The sequence below is a fragment of the Camelina sativa genome, chromosome 14, assembly GCF_030686135.1.
Source record: "Camelina sativa cultivar CO46 ecotype springtype chromosome 14, ASM3068613v1".
NCBI lineage: Eukaryota > Viridiplantae > Streptophyta > Magnoliopsida > Brassicales > Brassicaceae > Camelina > Camelina sativa.
The window spans coordinates 32,769,251-32,783,335 of NC_141893.1; the positions used below are offsets into that span (position 1 = coordinate 32,769,251).

General features: G+C 40.4%; 3 pseudogenes across 1 annotated transcript; 1 reads left to right on the plus strand and 2 right to left on the minus strand.

The window, feature by feature from the left end:
* Window positions 1-646: 646 nt before the first annotated feature.
* Window positions 647-3,010, minus strand: LOC104744155 (nucleoid-associated protein At2g24020, chloroplastic-like; annotated as a pseudogene).
* Window positions 3,011-4,710: 1,700 nt separating this feature from the next.
* On the plus strand, window positions 4,711-5,944 carry LOC104742903 (RING-H2 finger protein ATL60 pseudogene; annotated as a pseudogene). The gene has a single exon (XR_015579195.1). The product of XR_015579195.1 is annotated as an RING-H2 finger protein ATL60 pseudogene (transcript).
* Window positions 5,945-6,262: 318 nt separating this feature from the next.
* LOC104744156 (putative F-box protein At1g53360 pseudogene) lies at window positions 6,263-7,489 on the minus strand (annotated as a pseudogene).
* Between the last annotated feature and the right edge of the window lie 6,596 nt (window positions 7,490-14,085).

The following is a 14,085-nucleotide window of genomic DNA, read 5'->3' on the forward strand; positions in this document are numbered from 1 at the left end:
TGTTTTAAGTCTGATCCATCAAGCAAACCAAAATATCATGCAATCAACTAAGTTCCGTCACAAATTACTTATTTTTATTTTTATTTTAGTTAATAGTTAATATTGTAAATAACTGAATTAATATATATTTATTATTATAAAGATTAAAATAAATTCTTAGCTTAATTTTTCCTTATTAATATATATATACATATATATATTTTATGTTCGTTTGAGTTATTTTAAAAAAAAACACATAAAAATCAAAATTTTGTTATCTGGAAACTCAAAGTTGAAAATCATGGTTATCAGAATAAATTAATCATCGACATTATCATCCGAAAATGAGAATGTCGAGAAATTTATTTTTAATTATTCTTGGGACGTCATGTCATCGTCGGAACCTCAGTAAAAGATGCGCAAAAGAGAAACAATTTTGACTTTATGAGACACGTGTATTCATTTGGAGTTTATCCTTTTTTCTTAAATTTTTCTTGGGCTTTTGTTGGTTTGTAAGCTTTGGGTAATACTAAATTTAAGGTACAAGAGTTGAGAAGAACAACAAATTCGAGTTACTAAGACCATCTCTAATGCAAAAACCTATGGTATCCCAACATTATTTTAATTATTAAATTTGTTTCGTTTTAAGCTAAGAGACTCTTTACTATTAATTATCTCCAATGGTAGAAACCTATATGGGTTTATGTAGAATAAAATAAAATATTGAAAATTATAAAATTTTAAATAAAATTTTGGTTGCACTGTGATAAATGGTCTTTGATTGCTTTACCACAACACTTTTGACATGTGCGTCGTTGTATGCTTCTGTAACAAGCAGTTGTGAAAATTTCTGCCACAGGAAAAAACACATAACATGATGTCAGCAAAAGAGAGAAACAAACGAATAACATGATGTCAGCTTTGATTGTTCCATAAAAAGGTAGGTATAGTTACTCACTTCGGAACCTAATTCCATTGCTGCCTCGGATATATCAGTACAGATTAGTTGATGGTTATCTAATAATGTTTCAGTTCACCTAAATTAATTAGTAACAGAAACAACAAAAATCAAACAAAGAGTTGAGATTGTAGAGTGTCGTTCTTGTCAAATCATGTTATTAAAAAATATACACAATAAAGCAAGGAGGCTCCTATAAAATATACACAATAAAGCAAGAAAAAAATGAGAAGGAGAAGAAGATACAGAGTGTACACACGAGTGAGTTTGTATATATTCTAAAAATCAGTAAGTAAAAATCAACGGCAAAGCTGAACACATAAGCTATTAATCCGTGAGTCCGGGGGATTTGCCAAAATGTAAGATGCTGATTTCCCATTTCTCAAACAAGTCATGCTAAATTGGTTACCTAATTGAGTCGTCTGCAGAAAACAAAAATAAGAAGAAGAGATATGTAATTAGGAGACATTGAAAAGGGATTCGAGAAACTGAGATACGAAAAAAAGGAACTAAAGGATTTATACCGTGCAAGAGGCTGGTTCTCGGTTACAGCTCCATTTAGAAGTTGGAACACATGAAAGATAATGACACCATGAGCAATGTTCTTTTCCATCGACATTGTTGAAGAGAGAGATCAATCCAGCAATGAAACTGTGACAAGAAAAGAAACTTTGTTTGGTGATTGTTCATAACTTTTCTTGTCAATCAAAGAGACAATATCATCATTTACTCAATCTGCAGCAGGCCTTTATGAACTATGAGTATAGGGAAAACAAACAAACAAACTGATTTATAGCTATTAACGTGGAGGGTGAATAACAGAGAAATGTAACACTTACCCAGCGACCAAGAGGAGAAGAGAGATGGTCCAAAATATGCCCTGATACATCTTGTACCTGTGTGGTTTAGCTCCAGGAGCGTTTCTTTGGTTGACCCATCCATAATGGGGACAGATTAAGAGCACAAATACAAGTAGAAAACCAGTAGCAAACCCTCCAAAATGTGCAAGTTATCAACTCTAGGGAGCACTGTTCCATCTTGTACCCCATGTGGCTTTTCTGGTACGTTTGTGCCATGACTCTTTCTCAAATAACTGGTTAGTCTGGATTTCTCAAAGACATAACAAAACAGTAGTAAACACCGTTCTTACATCCACCAAGAATCTTTTAGGAAAACAGACTCAAATAAGAACCAAAAGAGACGGTGATGAGTCCTTGATGATAGACTGATAGTTAACTTATTGATATAAAGGCAGTTCTTATAGTCTTATGTTCACTCATCTATTTAGAACATAACAATATTTGCACTAACCTTGACAAGCTCGCCTTCACAATAACCATCAAATTCAGCTTTGCGAAAATGGAACAAAAGCAACATCGAAACTCAATAAACATAGCAGAGAAACTCAATAAAATTTAATAGCTTGTAACTTACGTAGCTAACTCTTTTTGGACACACACAACTTCCACTTGAACAACCATTTGAGCTTTCTTCACAGTCTCATACATATTCTGCATATTCTCAAATATCCCTGCTTCGGAAACATCACACAAGAAAAAACAGATTGAAGCAAAGGAAGTTTCCGACATAGACGAACTTCTTGAAAATAACTGAATCCAATCTAATGTATACCTTAGATTGTCCATCTTCACTGTTATTATATTTGTTTCCACCTCCGAATAGTCCATTCACATGGAGAGACCTGTAACCATTTCTTGACTTGTTCTGTTTCGGCCATTTCTTAGTAGTACTACTACTAACCTCTCTGCGAATTCAAGCTCACATTTCCTGAAACTGATAGAAAAAAAACAAAATCGAATTTGCAATCCCAAAAAACACTTGTAGATACAAAATTACACTTTCAACTCTTACAAATACGAAATATAAAGTCTAATTACCAAAGATTAATCAAAATTCAGATGAAACCCCGATGCACAACAGAGTACTGAAACTTAAATAGAGAGAGAGAGAGAGAGAGAGATTAAAGTAGGGATTTTTAAGAGAGACTAAACCATGGGAGGAAGGAAAGAGCAACAATTTGGTGAAATTGGTGGTTGCAGCCATAGACGTCATTGTTTTACGAAAGAGATGTAACGCCCACGAACCAAAACTCTGCGTTTTGGGGATGGGTGTCGATCGACACCCATGATGGTGTCGGTCGACACCAAGGTTTTCTGGTTCGACCAGAATGTTGTAATCGTCGTTTTGGTTCGGTTTGGTTTTGGGAAACCATTGAACCGGGTTACTTAAGTGTTTGTCGACGAAAGGAAGGGTTTTTGGGGTTTTTCTTTGTCGCCGTTTAACGTTTTTGAGAGACAAAGGGAGAAAACTTTGTTCTTGAGCTTTTGAGAGAAATTTGTGAGATTCCTTGCTGTTTCTTGAGAGATCCAAGGCTAGGAAGGAGTTAGAGGCTTGCTAGGAGGGTTGGATTCGTTGATGTGGTTCAGAAACTTCCTGCAAAGAGGTGAGTGCATGACCATGGCTAATCTATGCCTTTGACTTCCTTGTTCTTGCTTGTGTGTTGTTGTTTTGTGTGTTTTCTTGCTGGGGATTGGTTGCTACAGGTTCCTAAAGACGTATTTGGCTTGGGTTTTGAGTATTAGACGATTTGGAAGAGGTTGGGAAGTGAGATTCGACTCTCGGCTTCGAGCGGATCGTGGTTGCAGAGGGAGTGTCGATCGACACCACTTGGTGTCGGTCGACACCAGCAAATTGGGCATCGGTCGACACTGTGGGGTAGTGTCGGTCGACACCAAGGCTAGTGTCGGTCGACACTTGTCTGGTGTCGGTCAACACCTCCCTTCCAGCGAGATGATGTTTGTTTCCCTGGTTTGTTTGTCTTGTTTGTTTATTGTTTGGAACATTGGTATTATTGTTGCTTGTGTGTATAGCCCAGTAGATGGGAGGATTGCCTCACTGAGTGTTTATCAAATACTCATGCATCTCAATATGTGTTTGTGGTGCAAGTAAAGGCAAAGTGTGATCGTGGAATCAAGGCGATGAAGAGGAGGATGTTCTAGGAACTTGATTGGGTGTTGTTTGGCGTTGCTAGGTTGCTAGAGTTGGGTCTTTAGAAACATTGTTAGGTTGCCGGTTTCATGTTTGCTGATGGTTGATTATTGGATTGTTGTTATGGATTATTATTGGTTATTTTATTATTGGATATTTATTGATATGGTTATTTCCGCTGTTGGTTGTGCTTGTGGATAGGTGGCTAGTGGGTATGAGACCACCAGTTGTAGTTTATATTATATTTATATTTATTATTTATTAATTAAAAAAAACGGGTCCGATCGTTTCATGGGATTTCTGAAATTCGAAGAAGATAAATTTAGGAAGAGAGAAAATTTAGGAAGAGAAAGACACAAGAGTCTACCTTCGAGATGCTTTTAAGGAAGAGACGGTTATGTGACCTGGCAAAGTAAAAGGTGTTCTGTATTATTTATTATAATTTTATTGACTAATGATTTTAACTGATGTATCGATACCATGTTGAGGCCGAAGGTGTCAAGCTCTCCGGTGATAAACGTATTTTGTTTTTATAGTATTGATATATACCAAATATGATGATAAACGTTTATATCTCAAAGCTGATGTTGACTTACATGATTTGGAGAAATTGACTAAACCAAGTCATAACCTCAATAGCGTGTTCCACTGACTTGTGTCCCTAACTTTATAAAAAAATCCTTGAACCAGTCTTGATGCTCATCTACATACATATTGCCGTGGATCCTGGAGCGAGAAGACAAATTCTTCAAAATTAATGGACCTCCAATTAGACTTCAACTTCAAAAGCATCTCTTTATTTCATCTCATCACATTCCGTTTAAATAGATTCACCCCTTTCAATAAAGCATCGATGTTTCGGGTTTTATATATGTTCTGTTCTTCTAAGTCTTCACAATCTTTGTTCTGAACCAAATTCATTTTTTTGTCAGCGATATGGACGAAGAATCTAGTAGTTCTGTTTTCAGAAAATTCGAAGGAGAAGAGACTATGGGAAAAGTACTTTTATTCGCAACCGTGTCAATTTTCACAGGGGTTATGTTCCTCCTCTTGCTTCATCTCTACGCTAGACTCTTTTGGTGGCGTGTGGAACAACATTTCAACCTAAACCTAATCCAATCCGACGATCCTGGCTCCACAGTCATCGGCCGTGACCATCGACGACGTCGTTTCGTCTTTGCTCAAGCTCAAGAAGATCCTCCTCGTAATACCGGTCTTGATTCTAAAATCCTCCAATCGATCCATGTTGTTGTTTACAAGTCTACGGACTTTAAAGACGGGCTAGAATGCGCCGTTTGTCTCTCTGATCTCGTTGATGGCGACAAAGCTAGGGTGTTACCAAGGTGTAATCATGGGTTCCATGTTGATTGCATCGACATGTGGTTTCAGTCTCATTCCACTTGTCCTTTATGTAGAAACACAGTTGGTTCCGTGGAAGAGACGGCACATGGAGAAAGTTCTGAAGACCTTGAGGCTTTATCTCAAACTCAAAACTTTGAACCAGGGCACTCGAGTAATCAGCATAATCCATCTCAAGATCAAAGCCGTGTTTTTGGATCTTGCTCTGTTAGAAGCGCATGCCTCATTGTTACTGAAGATTATCCTACTGGAAATTTCGCAGATTCTTCTAACGATCATCAACAAGAATCTACTGATACATGTGACAGAGCACAAGAAGTGACTACGGTTGTAGTGGACATTCATGCGGATACAAATGAGAATTTCTCCGAGAGAATCGGAGAAGAAGAACCTAAGTCACCGATGTTCACAAGGCTAAGTTCGCTTAAGAAGTTTTTGAGTAGAGAGAAGAAAGGTGTAGTTTGCATTATTGGTTCAAGCGGGACCAACAACAACAATGTTTGAATAAATAATTAATATGTTTAACCCATTCAAGAGAGATCTCGAGATCAAAATATGAATTGGTTATCTTTGTATATGATACTAGTGTTACATAAACATTACATATGTACACAGTTTGTTTTGATTCAAAATCTCATTTGTTTTTCTTCTTATTATTAGATATGATGATCAAGCCATGGTTGATATAGATAAGAATCCAATTCTTGCAATGTTATGGACTGAAAACATAACCTAACAAAGTAACTAAGAAGTCTATACACTGATCAATTGAAGTAAGACAAAAGTTTTGAAACAAGATTTGATATCTTAAAACTTAAAAGACAAAGGCCACATAGAAATAAGAGCTGAAATCTTAGTTAGATCAAATCTTAGTTATATACACTGATCAATATTTTAATTAGATCTATTTTTAAGATAAAATCCAAACATTAGTTAATCTTACGAGGAACACAATATTATAAGAGCTGAAATCCAAAATATAAAGTCTCACGTAATGAAGCCTTGAACTCATCATCAGTAATATTACACAACCTTTAAATTTTCTTCATAGTCCAGAAAGGTGGAAACATGAGTCATACTATGCTGAAACTTTTCAAAACCCTGAATATTGATTCTTGTAACCGTGTTCCTCTCTATATTGTAGTAGGAAATGCAGAAAGGGTGATAGCCTGAGTTCAAAGAAAACACAATCTCACCCGTACCAGTCATTCCAAGAAAGAAACATGCTTTGTCGACTTTGGATGGCAATATGCATATGCGTTTCGACCATTTATGTTCTCCAGCATCTTCTAAAACCCACAACACAAAATCTTTCTTCACAACCCCATTGGATATACTGATGTGCACCTAATTTACCTTTGCAGTTGAACAATTGTAACCTCTTACTAGGGACAATGTCTTTATGTAGTTTAACAAAGCTGAATTTCTCAAACCTAAAGTCGAAGCAAACCATCTTAGAACATCCATCAGGAAATGTTGCTCCGTAATACAGAACACCATTTATGCATCTGCTATCATCCATATAATGATGGGGAAGTACTGGGTCTTGGATCGTCCTCCATCGACGTTTTATTCCAGTCTCCAATGTCAAAATCCAATGAGGTGTTCCATAACGTGACCATGTGATACACAACACTTTCAACTGTTTGCTGATCGGATCAAAGCCAAAATAGCTTCCCTTTATACCGCTAGCTTTCACACTGGGTAAGATATGGACTCTCCAGTAACGGGGTTAAAGATCACCTGCGATCTTCTTCCCCAACTATGAAGGAAGACCAATCCACGGACTACTTGGGGACTGATATCCCGTGGAAAATATTTGCGAAAACACTTTTTATAAAGGGTGGCTACGAGAGAAGAGTTATCATCTGGATTTTGAGGTTGAGGCGAAGAGAAGACAAATGACTCTTTATTAACTGGGTCTTCTATAACTGTGACGACAAAAAGGAGCCGTGGACGAGATACAGATTTAGTCAGGAACAGCTCCGTGAAATCAGGACGACGAAGTATGGATTCCCATGATTTGGATATGCAACGAAACCTAGCTATAGAATATGCCGGGACTCTCGAGAGGATATCAAAAAGAAGGTCACATGGGATTGGGTCTGAGTCTTCTCTTACCGAGTTTGAAGATTGTGCGATCAATAGATCCTTGGAGAACTGCTGCTCCAGATGATTTTTCATGGCGGATGTTTCAAACCCTAGAATCACTTTTTCAGAGCTTACGCGGACGATATCGAACTGACTTTATAGTGCCACGATCATAATGGGCCCTCTTCTAGGCCCTGCTATAATTAGGGCCGATGCTTAATTGCCGATTTTTATCCATTTGCGTATTTTGTTTGGTGAGCATTTTTATATAATTAGGGCCGATGCTTAGTGATCTTAGCCCTAATTTTTTTTATTTTTTTCTTTTCCTAATTTCTAATTGAAAAAAAAAACAAAACAAAGAAAAAACTTCTTGGGATAAGCCATGAGAAAGTAGAGAGAGAAAACGCTCCCAGATACATTAACCAAAAATTCAAATTATCCTTCGATTTTAGATCAAGTTCTAGATTTCAGGCGTATTTCTGCCGACTGTGACCTCTCTCTCAACGCGTCCTTCCCCGGTCTGGGTCTTCACTCCAACTCTTGGATACATGTCTCACCGATTGTCATATGCGGCGAAAGGAAAGGCAATTGCGACACTAGGTTTGGGTCCTAAGGTGTCTAGAATCAAGGCGCCTGTCAGTGATAACTCAGAGCTCCTCCTCCGGCACAAGCTCACCATTATAGGGTGAATCACCAATCCCTCATTGCAAAGGGCGTGGTGTCTAATTCCTTTCTTTACAGAGCACTGGAAAACTTCTTCCAGACCATTAGGAGCAGGGTCTTTTCCAGTTCCAATTTGCCAGTGAGGAAGATCTACAATTTGTTCTGGAAAACAGGTCATATCATTTTGCAGGATACATGCTATTTATGCAAAGATGGGAACCGACGATTTCTAAGTCTTTTCCTTCAGATATCCCTTTTTGGATCCAGGTCACCGGAATCCCTGTTCACCTTTGGACGGAAACTCTTATTCGAAGCATCGGGGATGATATAGGAAAGGTTGCTAAACTCGAGGTTACGGCGACAATGGCAAGGATGCGGGTCCTTATCAACGGCCTTCAGCCCCTAATTAAGACTTCCATCGTTGAATTTGGAAATGGAGAAGAGATTGAAGCTACTTTGGTAAATGATGAGAGACTAAAGAGACACTGTAAGGGCTGCTTTCGGCTTGACCATGATGAGAAGGAATGCCCGGAGGTGGCAGAAAGAGCTACCAATTCAACCATGGAGAAAGGTGGTGGGAGCAGACTAAAGTCTAAGTTAACAAAGCATGGCACTAACTTTCGCCGGGAGAGAGAAAGGACTTCTACTCGTAAGGAAAGGGGATCCCCTGATGTTAGTAAAGGAAGGGAATGGGGAAAAAGAGTTAGAAGTTGGGAACCCCCCCCCCCCCTGTACCTTATCGAGGCCACTCTCCAAAGCGACGTAGAGATTATTCGGGGAGCTATGACACTCGCCCTCACTCCCATGAGTATCATGCCCGAACTCTTCCCAGTAATTCCCGTACAGAGGAGTCTCGTAGGGGTCCTTCCCTGGTCTCGGATGAGAACCGGTCTAGATACTACTCTAGGGGCTCCCGGGAACTGAAATAGAGTAAGGAGTACTTCCTCCAGAATGATAGGACATCCAAAGAGAGATCACATGGGGATAGTGTAAGAGCTCATCGTGCAGTGGGGGGGCTGAGTCCTGGGGAAAGCTCACTGGCTTTAGGTGGGACTGCTCCAGAGGAAAGATTACCTCTGGATGCTGTGAAAGCAGCTATAGAAGAAGTTAAGGAGGTGATGTCTAACTACGCAAATTGTGATGATCCTATAGAGAGCGCGGTACGAAAAGAGAGATATAGACAAGTTGAGATCCAAGGACAAGTGGAAGAAACATCAGTGAGAATGGTCAGGAATAGCTTGGGACTCTTTCCAGTTGTAAAAGATAATACCTCCCCGGTGGCCTCTGCAGGAGGGGAAAGTGTGGATAAGATTCCCATCCGGTTAAGACTGGGTCCATCAAACAAGATTATCTCACCTCACCGACCTGCCAAGCAAACAACAGTAAAACATAAGACTGGAAAACTGCCTGGGCGTCCCCCTGGGAAAGCTCTAGGAAAAAGAAAGCTCAACTGAGCCTGCGAGTGGTTGTGGGAGGAAGATCTAAAAAGAGGAAACTGCTCCATAATCAGACTAATCCCCGTAGAAAATTAAACATGGATTCTCTGCTGGCGGATGGACAGGGAGGAAGTGGAGCTCGGTCTTCAGATCTTCAAGGTCAGGGGAGCTCAGTGGCTATTACGCAAGGGAATGAGGTTCCTACCTCTCCTCTACCTGTGGTTGAATTTCCAGAATCCACCCAATACCCTCACGTAAAAGTAGCTTATTGGAACTGTCAAGGGTTGGAGAATCCCAAGACAGTTTGGAGAGTGAGAGCGATTTATCATAAGGAGTCGCCATAATTTATTTTCCTCATTGAGATGAAGAATGCTGAGAGAGTGGTGCTGAAGGCGGTGCACGGTCTAACTTTTGTTCATATTGCTTTAGTACCTCCCCATGGACATGGAGGGGGAGGTCTGGCGCTTTTTTGGAAGCAAGATCAGGTGGTGGAAGTCCTGTTTGCTTGTAATAATTTCACTGATACTAAGTATCTATCAGTAGGGAAGACCTTTTTTGCTATGTTTGTGTATGGTGATCCAAATCCTAGGAAGCGGAAAGCGGTTTGGGATAGTCTGAGGGAGATTGGTGCCAATAGAGAAGGCCCGTGATTTTTATCAGGAGACTTTAATGATCTAATTGATAACTCGGAGAAGAAAGGTGGCCCTCAAAGGGAGGAATGGACGTTTGTTGATTTTAGATCCTTTCTGTCGGAATGTGATCTCTGTGACATTCGCCACTTTGGTAATCTTATCTCTTGGAAAGGTGTAAGAGGTAATGACGTAGTCACGTGCCGACTGGATAGAGCGATGGGTAACAGTGAGTGGGCTGAATCCTTCCGACAGGTTGCTTGCACATATTTACCTTTTGAGGGGTCCGACCATAGACCATTGATCACCTCCTTTGAGCTGGTCAAAAGAAAAAGAGAGGTTGGTTCCGGTATGACAGAAGCCTGAAGGATAACGAGGAAGTCAAATTTCTAATTGAAAAAGTCTGGCTAGAAGATGATGAGCGGTCGGTCCAAAGAAGAATCACTGGGGTCAGACAAGTTTTGGTTCAATGGAATAAAGACCACTTCAAAAATAACCAAGCAGCAATTGCACTACACCAGAAGGAACTAGAACAGGCAATGGTAAGTCCTGTCAATGATGCGGCACTGCTAACAAAGATCAATGACGAGTTGGAGGCAGCCTACAAAGAGGAGGAAAACTTTTGGAAGCAATGTAGCCAGCAGTTATGGCTATGCCTGGGAGATAAAAACTCTAGTTATTTCCACGCGGTCACCAAGGGGAGAAAGGCAGTCAATAAGTTCTCAATTATTGAAAATGATGCGGCTGAAGCTTTCTTTGAAGAAGGTAAGATTGTGGCTGTAATTACTTCTTACTTCCATAATCTGTTCGGAGTTGCTGGAGATGATAAAGCTGATATGGTGGAGATTGTTAGGGAAGCTCTTTCCCCTCGTATCTCTAAGGAGATGAACCAAAAACTGATTTTCATTCCATCAAGAGAAGAGATAAAGGCGGCTCTGTTCGATATTCATCCTGACAAAGCCCCAAGACCGGATGGCTTTTCAGCTTGTTTCTTCCGCTCCAATTGGACAGCGGTCGGTCCAGCCATTGTCAAGGAAATTCAGGAGCTCTTCATGTCGGGGGTCATGCCAAGAAACCTGAATGAGACACATATCAGACTGATCCCCAAAGGCCAGGGTCCAAGAACAGTGACGGATTATAGACCAATTGCCCTGTGCAATGTCTACTATAAAATAATCTCCAAATTGTTGACTAAGCGCCTGCAACCACTCCTGGAGAACTTAATCTCGGAGAACCAGTCGGCATTTATTCCAGGAAGGGCTATCTCCGATAATGTATTGATAACTCATGAGATCCTGCATTACCTTAAGAACTCTGAGGCGAGGAAATATTGCTCTATGGCTGTTAAGTCCGACATGAGCAAGGCGTACGACCAGGTGGAATGGAGTTTTGTTGAAGAGGTGTTTCTATGTTTAGGCTTTCACCCCCGTTGGACCTCATGGATTATGCAGTGTATTTCCACTGTGACTTATTCATTCTTGGTAAACGAGTTGCTCCAGTGGCGTGTGGTGCCAGTAAGAGGAATCAGGCAGGGAGATCCCCTATCCCCGTATATCTTTATTTTGTGCAGTGAAGTTCTATCGGGACTTTGCAGATGATACGATGTTCTTCTGTAAAGCTAGCGAGAAATCGTGTTTGAATCTGAAAAAACTTTTGGATAAATATGAGAGAGCGTCATATCAAAAAATCAATGCACTGAAATCCTCAATCTCCTTTTCAAGAAGAACATCTGAATCGCAAAAACTGTCTGCTATGCGAGTATTGGGCTTAAAGAAGGAGGGAGGAGCTGGAAAGTACTTGGGGCTACCAGAGCATTTTGGTAGGAAGAAGAAGGATCTCTTCACCTCTATCGTAGATAGGATATCACAAAAATCACTAGCGTGGTCCACTAAGAAGCTGTCACAAGCGGGGAAACTTGTAATGTTGAAGAGTGTACTGACTGCAATGCCAACCTATTCAATGTCATGTTTCCAACTTCCTGTGTCACTCTGTTCTTCGATACAGTCTCACTAGATTCTGGTGGGATTCTAATTCCGGGAAAAAGAGTATGTGTTGGGTGTCATGGGATAAAATGACTTGTGGAAAGAAGGATGACGGACTTGGGTTCCGAGATATTCAGAGTTTCAATACGGCACTCCTGGGGAAGCTAAGCTGGAGGATATTCTCCAATCCCTCAAGTTTACTAGCCAGAATCCTGCTTGGTAAATATTGCCTTGATGCCTCTTTCCTGGATGTCGCATGCGTCTTTAATGCATCCCATGTTTGGAGAAGTGTGTTGGTGGGGCGAGATCTGTTGAAAAAGAATCTAGGTTGGGTTGTTGGAGATGGAGCATCCATCAAAGTTTGGGATGACCCATGGTTATCCAACACTTCACGACTACAACCTTTTGGTCCAACAACGAGGGAGAGTAATGAGCTGCTAGTAAAGGATCTCTTTGTGGAGGACTCGAAAGAATGGGATGAGGCAAAGATCGGGATACTTCTCCCGTCTGTCAAAGACCAAATCCTAAGTATTAAACCAAGCAGACTGGGAGCGGTAGATAAGCAAGTATGGTTAGGAACCCCTTAAGGGGACTATAGTACCAAGTCAGGGTACTTTTTGGAAAGAGGAACAGATGCAGGGGTACAAGGACAACATCTAGGAGTAGTAGATTGGATTGCTGAGGTTTGGTCTGTTGTTACAGCTCCTAAGATTAAGCTTTTCCTCTGGAAGGCTCTTCTGGGGGCTTTATCCACAAAACAAAAGCTCGCGGAAAGACGTGTTAACACTGATGTAGCCTGTCCTTGGTGTGGAGAACCTGAAACTATTGTGCATTTACTTTTCACCTGTTCTTTTGCACAAAACGTTTGGCGAGTTGCACCCTTTAAGCAGGTACTTCCCTGTAATCAGGTGGAAAACGTAAGAAGTGGTCTGAAGTTGGTAAATCCCCAACTTTGCCTCCCACCGTCGGGGATCAATCCAGGTCCATTGGCGCTGTGGGTCTGCTGGAATCTTTGGAAAGAAAGAAATCAAAGTGTCTTCAGTGATCACGTGTATCGCGGATGCAAAGGAGTGGTTTTCAGGCCATAAATCCTCTCTAGCTTCTTCAGGTCCTAGACAAAAGCGAACTACTCCAGAGTCCATTCGAATCCCGGGGGTAAGTATGGCTAGTACCTCTGATGCCACTTGGAGGTCAGAGACAAGAGTGGCGGGGCTTGTTGGACTCGAACCTTCTTATCGTCTGGTGTTCTCACTCAACATTCTGCTATTTGTGAGAATGTTTCTTCAGCTCTAATGGCGGAAAGCCTTGCATGCAGAGCTGCATTTCAGGATGCGATCAGGATGGGAGTCGAGCATTTCTATCTTTAATCGGATTGTCTACAATTGGTTGGAGCTATCAACTCTCGATCAATTCTTTTGGAAGTAGATGGTGTTTTATCGGATATCTTACTGGGAGTAGATAACTTTCTTAGTTTTACTTGTCGTTATATCCCATGAGCAGCAAATGTTTTAGCTGACTCTGTTGCGAAGCGGTGTTTAAGTTTGTATGAGGTAAACATGGGTTGACTTAATATAAAAGTTGGGTGCACAAAAAAAAAACTCCTCAAAGGTTGATTAGTGCAAGACGACTGTATGTGTACTTTTCTCACTTCTAATTTATATGTAGACATGATTACTGCTCTCGATCTACACTACTAGAAATACTTGGTAAAATGTTTAAGTGTAATACAAAAGCGTTGTTTGTATTTAAAAACCAAGACCGGATGTTAAACCAAGATATGCGTATGCGTTCAACTCATAGTGGTTTGAATATGCTTATGATTCGGTTACGAGATAATAAATTGAAACTATTGTTGAGAAAAAGTCCCGTGTCAAAGCAATGTGAACCCTCATGTAAACTTCACATCTGAAAGTGTGTGAACTTATGATCTGAACAAAGTAACAACGATTTCTTTAAACTCTCTTTTGATTAATAGAAAA